This window comes from Galeopterus variegatus, unplaced genomic scaffold, assembly GCF_000696425.1.
Source record: "Galeopterus variegatus unplaced genomic scaffold, G_variegatus-3.0.2 Scaffold2604, whole genome shotgun sequence".
NCBI classification, from domain to species: Eukaryota; Metazoa; Chordata; class Mammalia; order Dermoptera; family Cynocephalidae; genus Galeopterus; species Galeopterus variegatus.
Window position 1 is genome coordinate 177,775 of NW_007728715.1, and position 8,482 is coordinate 186,256.

Consider the following 8,482-nt stretch of genomic DNA (forward strand, 5'->3'; position numbering starts at 1 on the left):
TCAAAATACCAATGACATTCTCCACAGAAATAGAAATAACAATCCTAACATTCATGTGAAACAAAAAAGCCACCAAATAGCCAATGTAATCCTGAGCAAAAAATAAATAAAGCCAGAGTCATTACACTACCCGACTTCAAATTGTACTACAAAGCTATACTAACCAAAATAGCATTGTACTGGCATAAAAATAGACATATGGACAAATGGAAAAGAATAGAGAACCCAGAAATCAATCCATGTACTTACAGCCAACTGATCTTTGACAAGGACATTAGGAACTTACATTGGGGAAAGGACAGCCTCTTCAGCAAATGGTTCTGGGAAAACTGAATAACCCTGTGTAGAAGAATGAAACTAGACCTGTACCTCTCACTATATACCAAAAATAACTCAAAATGGATTAAAGACTTAAATGTAAGACCTAAAACTATAAAACTATTAGAAGAAAACATAGGGAAAACACTTCAGGATGTTAGGTTGGGCAAAGGCCTTATGAATAAGACCTCAAAAGCATAGGCAACAACAACAAAAAATAAACAAATGGGGTTATATCGAACTAAAAAGTTTCTGCACAGCAAAGAAAAAAATCAACAGAGTGAAAAGACAACCTACAGAATGGGCAAAAATATTTGCAAACTATACATATGACAAGGGACAAATATCAGAGTATACAAGGACTCAAACAACTTAAATGTAAACAAAAATCCTAATAATACAATTAAGTAATGAGCAAAGGAGTTGAATAGACAGAGTTGGAATCTGTAGATTTAAACCAAAGAACCCTTATTGATTCAATAATAGATAAATATTTGTTTAAAATCTATGTGGATGGATACTAAAATCACCTCTCACCCTGTGTCAATAGCCAGTTTTTTTACTTGTTAATACCCAGGGCTTGAATTTAAAATGAAAGAGATGAATAGTAATGTTTGCAAACTGGTGGGATTGACACTAATTTAAGGATTTGTAAATTGTACTACAAAGCTATTGTAATCAAAACAGTATGGTACTGGCATAAAAATAGACACAGACCAAAGCAACAGAATATAAAACCCAGAAATCAGCCCACAACTCCAGCCAACTAATCTTTGACAAAGGCAACAAGAACACACGTTGGGGAAAAGACTGCCTCTTCAAAAAATGGTGCTGAAGAAATTGGACATGTATATGCAGAAGAATGAAACTAGACCTGTACCTCTCACCATATACAAAAATCAACTCAAAATAGATTAAAGACTTAAGTATGATACCTGAAAGCATAAAGTTACTAAAATAAAACGTAGGGGAAATGCTTCATAAAGTAGGATTGGGCAAAACCTTTATGAGTAAGACCCCAAAAGCACAAGCAACAAAAGAAAAAATAAATAAATGGGATTATATCAAACTAAATAGCTTCTGCACAGAAAAGGAAACAGTCATCAGAGCAGAAAGACGACCAGCAGAATGGGAGAAAACATTTGCAAACTATACATCAGGTAAGATTAATATCCCTAATATGTAAAGAACTCAAACAACTTCACAGTAAAAAAAATAATAATAATCCAATTAAAAAATAGGCAAAGGAAATGAATAGACACTTCTTTTTTTCTTTTTTCATTTCTTATTTTATTTTATCAATATACGATATAGTTGATTTTTGTGTCCCTTTATCCCTTTTTTTGTGCCCCTTTAATGGGATAACTGCACTCCCATTTTCATTGCAGCTCTATTTATAATAACCAATATATGGAACCAATGTAAATGTCCATCGACAGATATGGAAAATGTGGTATATACACAGAATGGACTACTACTCACCCATAAAAAGAATGGAATTCTGCCATTTACAGCAACATGGATGAGCTTGGAGAAATAAGCCAGACACAGAAAGAGAAACACTGCATGTCCTCACTTATAAGTGGATGGATGGAAGGAAGGAAGGAAGGAAGGAAGGAAGGAAGGAAGGAAGGAAGGAAGGAAAGAAGGAAGGAAGGAGGGAAGGAAGGAAGGAAAGAAGGAAGGAAGGAGGGAAGGAAGGAAGGAAAGAAGGAAGGAAGGAGGGAAGGAAGGAAGGAAGGAAGGAAGGAAGGAAGGAAGGAAAGAAGGAAGGAAGGAGACCACAATAATATGTTGATCTTTCAGAAGGAGAAAACAAATCCATGGTTCCTAAGGGTGGGAGGAGAGGGAGGGAGACGGGGGTCAGGCAAATTTGGGTAAGGGGTATAAAAAATAATTACTATTTGAAATAATGAACATGCTAACAATATTGAGTTGATCAACACATGTTGTATGCAGGTGATGGTAGTCAATGGTGTACCCCCCAAATTTGAATAATCAATTACGCTTCAATAAAAATATATTGATGAGTTTTAAAAAAATAGCAATCAATAAATTCCTCACTGCTTTTCATGTGTAGCCTATCACAGAGTACATTAATGAAACTTTTTAAAGAGATCATTCTAGTACTAAGCACATGGTAAAATCTCAATAAGTAGTAGTGGTCTAATAAACAGGACTGTGTTTTCTGGGAACTCAGACCTTAAGTATAAATAGAGATTAATTCAGGATATCTGCTTTATGTTTACCAGTTCCCTTAAAGTTCTTTGCTGGACTTGGGCTGGTCACAGAGTTTCAAAGTGTCCTGAGGGAAATGCTACTTACTCTTCTGGGATACCCAAGAACCTGATAGCATAAGAGAAGGTCTTTCTTGTCAACTGTAGTGGAAGAGAAGACATAAAATGTTATATTATATACTGGTTTGAGAGTTCAAATAAGATAAAAAATGAACTATGTCCATTGGGTGTAAAATGGCAGAACTTACTTTGTGCCCTAGCTTTATGACAAATTAACAACATGACATGAAAGATATCATTTCATCTACCCTGCTTCATTTATCCATTTGTCAATTGAGGATATTGACTTAGATAAGATGAAATGCCCAGTCCTTCCTTAAATTATTTCAGACTGTGCTTTTTACATCCATCTATCCCTCATTTAGTTAGTTATTCCCTTGTTTAAGAAGCAGCATTACTGAGTAGCTATTCTGTGTTAAGCCAGAAAATAAGTAAATTAGAAGAGCATACATCTTAGCAGGAATGGAGAAAAAAGTCATTATAGATAAAATCTATAAAAAATAATAATAAATAATTTTAAAAGAAGGTAATAAAAATGATTAAGTGCTTATAAGTAAGAGCTCCTAACTCTGGTTGAATAAGGGTGAGGGATCAGAGATGATTTAAAAAGAAGATAATAAACCATATGATAGCATGGTATATGCAAGGGATTGCAAAGAAATCTATATAACTAAAGCACAGAAAGAGTCTAGAAGTAAAGGAGAATAAGAGGATAACTAGGGAAAACGCATTTTATAAATGGCCTTGCATTCCATGCCAAGGAGTTTAAAGTTTAGCATCTATTTGAAGACTTAAGATCCCTTAGGCCAGAGTAGAACGTCTGCCAAAATGCACTTTTTGTTTCTTTAATATTATCAACAATCATTCACTTGATCATCGAATGCCACCTCTTCTACCTCCTGTTATATCGTTAGTCCATCCCCTCTTCTACACTCTGGTCTACCTTTTGTACTTTTGTCATTTTATACCTGGATTCTACAATTCTTCGAAAGGAAAAGTATCACTTAATATTGCAGGCAAGTTTGAGAACTATTGCTCCATATGAATCCCATTTTTCTTTCTCTAGTTACTGTGGTATTAATGTTTCATGCCCTAAGGGCAATTTCTCTATTTATTTTTTTATTCTACCCCCTTTTGCTTTTTCTTAGGAAATGTACATTGTGATGACCCATGTCTCTCAAGTGTCCAAAAAAATCTTTCTCCCGTTTAGATGCTGCTCATTTTCATTTACTGCTCAAGATCCCGTATTAAAAACTAGCCATTAAACCCCTTGTGCTATTTCAGGTCCAACCCAAAACTCTCTGTAGCAAAAACTTTTAAGAGTTTCTTAGATAAATAAAACTGCCTCAGTTTCCTCATCATGTGATTACTTTCAAGCTCCTCAAGTTCTGCTTCTGCTTCTACTAATCCATTGAAATAACCTTAACTAAGTCTTCCATTTTACACCCAACGGACAGAGTTCATTATTTATCTTACTTGAACTCTCAGCAGCAGTACACACTTTTTGACATCTTCTCTGTGTGAAACACCCTCTACCCTTAATATCTTTGTCGCCACATACTCCCAGTTTTTCTTCTGCCTCTAGGGTGACTTTTTCTGTCTGTTCATGTTATTCTTCTTTACCACATCTTTAAATAATGGAATTCCTCAGTGCTCACCACAGGCCCTCTTCTCTTTTTCCTCTATCATTCCTTGGGCAATTTCAACCATGCTCATGACTTTGATTATGATCTGTCTGCAGCCAAACTGTCCCCTGTGTTCCAGACACATGTACCCAGTTCCTTCCTTGACATCTCATGGAAGTCTCAAATGCAGTGCAAGCACTACACGTCCAAAAATATACTCATGATGTTTTTCCTCAAACCTCAACATCTTATTTTCTCACTTTAGTAAACAACATCATTATTCATCCAGTTATTCAAGCCAGAAACTTAATAATTCCAAGCAAGGGATTCATTTGTTTGTTAATTTCTTATGTGAAGATCACTTTTGGAGAACGTTAACACTGCCTGAGATCCAGAGGGATTCATCTTACAATCATATAATCTACTAAAGTTGGTGTTTGTTCAGGTATGTTGTGTCTGCAAGAATAGAAGTGGTACCTTGTTTAACTTTATTCCCCCCCAAAATACCTAGCCTAAAATACAGCTCAGAGGAGGCAGTAATAAAAAAAAAATATTGTTAAGTGGCTGGTTAATGCAAGATTAGTGTAAAATCCTCGGGATGTCAGAATGGTTCTTGGAATACACCAGTGGCATCAACTGGACTTAAACCCCTGGCTTTATCAAGCATCTTCATAGAGGAGCAGGATTCTCTGAGTCAGTCACTCTGGGTTTCATCAATTTCCACAGGGAGGAAAAATCAGTTTATATTTCTATTACCCCCGACTATATCATTTACTATTTCCTGCTAGTTATATGATAGAGTCAGTCTTTCCCAAAACTTTATCCTTACACATTCAATAAATGAATAAATTATTTCATTCTACAATTTCAAAATTGTTTCATAAGCATCAACTAAAGAGAAAAAGGAGGAGACTCTTTGTAACCAACATAAGCCAGATAAAGAATTCTATGAGGAGAAAAACATTTTGGCTGCTTACTTAAAAAAATACATGAATATTGCCTCGGGGTAGAATGATAAAAGTGATAGACGTGTCATTCATATGGAGTCTGTTATAATAGATTTTGATTGTGGTGATACGTATTTAAAAACTGAGATGCTAAGATATTATGAATACAACCATAGAATTTTCTTAATTAAGAAAAAAATTATACGAAATTATATGAAACATGAAATGTGAGATGTCTGTAGCTCTAAATGACTTTGCTGCATATGATTGGATAATGCATTGCAGAGTTTAATTAAATTGTTAATGTGAATTTATGTAGTACCAGAATCAGTTTGTTCACAATACATTAAAAATATACAACAGGTATGCTAGCCTTATTTCTCTGATTTCATCTTCTAATTTTTATCAGCACCAAACTTGAAGTATGAGTATAATTTCCACTCAGCCCAGCCTGGAAGAGGATTTCTTTCGTTCTCTCCACTGAAGCTGTGTTTATATTTTTGATTATTGTGCATATTCATCACAGAATATTAGGAAATATATCAAGTCTGACTGTAGTGCTCTACACAACTACACAGGGGTTTAAACCCTTGGGTTGCAAGCATTTATGTTTAACATGTTATCAACCAGTAGTAGATTTTCTTTCCTAAACTGGTTATGTACAACAATTCTAACAGTCCAGTTTGTTTTATGGATGCATAAATATGGCTTTCATTAATTTCATGTTAGAGCACCTGATACATTTTGTGTGCTACACATCTCTCTATTATGATAATAGTAATTATAAAATCAAACTTTTGTTGGTATTTGTTGCATTCACAATTAATACATATGATTTCATGTATTATTCTCTGTTTGAAGAAAAATATTAAGTTATGGCCTTTGAGTAACCAATGGCTCATTGTGGATCAGGGAGATGATGATTAGATTTTGCCAACAAGAATGTTACTACAGGCATTAGTACCTCTTATATTCCGGGAAATACACCAGAGAGTTATTAAGTATGTGTTTGTAATTAAACATTGTTAGCACAGATTATTCCATGAAAATTCTTTTTAGGTCAATTTTTTTCTCAAGTTAAATTCTGTAAGTACAAAAGGCAAAGAAGATATTTACATGAGTGTTGAAAAGTTATAATTTCACCCCTGTAGGTCATAAAATATATTTTTTTTACAATTGTAAAGCAATTACAAACTACCAGTTTAGTACATTGCCTGATTGCTCATTGCAGAAAAAAGGTAAGAAACTTCTCCAAGATCATATTATTAATTTATAACCTCAGTCATTCACTTGACAAATATTTATTGAACATGTATCAGGTATTGTGAATTATTCTAGGCATTGGGAATAAGCAGTTAATAAGATAGTCTTGTTCCCTGTTCTCTCAGTTTATATTCTCTGTTGCATATTTATGCTTTTGAGAACAAGGGCTACTACATTTTGTGCTTTTAATAATTATACTAAGCTAGGTTCTAGAAGGGGAATTTGGGCCAAAGACTACGGACCTTTTATAAAGTTCTTGATATATGTTGTCAATTGCTTTCTAAAAATACACGTACCAGTTTAGACTCTCAACAGGAGTGTATGATCATGCTTACTTCTGAAACAACCTTACCTGGCTTAAGTTTTATAAATTTTAGTATCTGTGTTTTTCAGTAAAACAAAATGATATGTCATTGATATCTTATTTTATGATACATCATAGCTATTAAAAGTGGATTGTTTCACAGACAAAAAAAGAAACTGAGCAAATATTAGGGAATAATTTCAAGACATTTAATTAGAATACTGCCAAAGTTTACTCATATCTGAAGGAGGTAAATCATCTAAATATTGTCTCTTCAAACAAAAACTAAGTTAGAGTTTATAAAAGCTAAATTCATAGATATGCTATAGATTATACTCTATAGTCTTTTACCCTTTGTGTAAGTTGATTGACAGAGAACTATTGAAAGAACAGTTTCCCCTTGAAAAAAATCTAAGTTATCAGAAAGACTCCTTTAGTTATTTGTGGGTTTCCAAAAACAAACCTTGCAATTTTGCCTGTGGAATATAAGTGATGCCCTCTTAGTGTGATGGCTACTGCTGACTTCCTTTCACACTTTCAATTTATTTAGCCCAGATCTGGACCATTGTTCACATAAAGATTGTTTAGTCATTCTTATAGTCAACCTCAACTCCTAAAAGAACAAGTGACCATAATATGCAACTTTGTTGTTATTTTGAAGTATCAACTGTACATTGCCAAGGGATAATGGCTGTACAGTAATATTAGAGCATCTAGATATTACACAATGGGAGATGACAAAAATTGTGGAGACAATTACAAATATCATGAGAAGCATTAAATTATTTTATATTCAAGCAAACGGAGGCTAAAAGGGACTAAGTTAGTAATTTCAACAGTCTGTTACAAAAGTAATATATATCAAGAGGTGAAAGAAAAATATATGAATACAGATAGTTAAAGGGACCTAAACATGCATCTTGATTGGAAGGTCCTGGAAGAAAACTGAGTAACTGTTTGTCACTAATGTCATCTTGTTTATCAATTGCTCCCAGAGTTGTCTGCTTTTAGATACCTTTCAGTGAGTCTCAGAATTAAATTTCCAGTGGGAATGTTCATTTGTGTAGTAAAGTACTCTACCGGGGACTGGGGGTGGGGGAAGCCAGCAAAAAAATCTTGTACTTTCAAGGTATTTGTGGGTCAAATTGGAAACTTGGCACTAGATATATTTTCCCTATTAGTCATTTATTGGCTTCTGGTCATGAGCAGCAGTCTGGGAAACCATGCCAAAAGCTTCAAAAAGAGATAGTGAAATCTACAATATCATGTTACTTAGGAAAGAAAGATCTACTAAGGAAAGAAGCATAGGGCCAGTCTCGCTTTCAAAATATTTGTCAAAGTTTTACATGACATAGCACTAGAGGGTGAACATCTGATCTTTAACTTTATAAAGACCAAATCTGAATCTTCCAAAATTTTTCAGAGACCGGAAAATAGAGAACAGCCAGGCTCTTGATAGCAAGCTCAGGAGGACCACTACCTAGTGAATGGGGCTAAATATAGGTAAACTGATTTTACAAAAACACTACTTCTAATTCAGGTCAATCCATAACTGGATTGAAGTGATAAGGCCCTCAAACTCTTTGCTTAAGAGAGGAAAGTGAAAAATCATCACTGGTATAAGATACATTACCTGGGACTTCCCTGGGACCTTTAAATAAAATATCAGCTCTTCAACCAATAATTACTTGACAAACAAATAAGAGAATGAGATAAAGAGAAACAAAA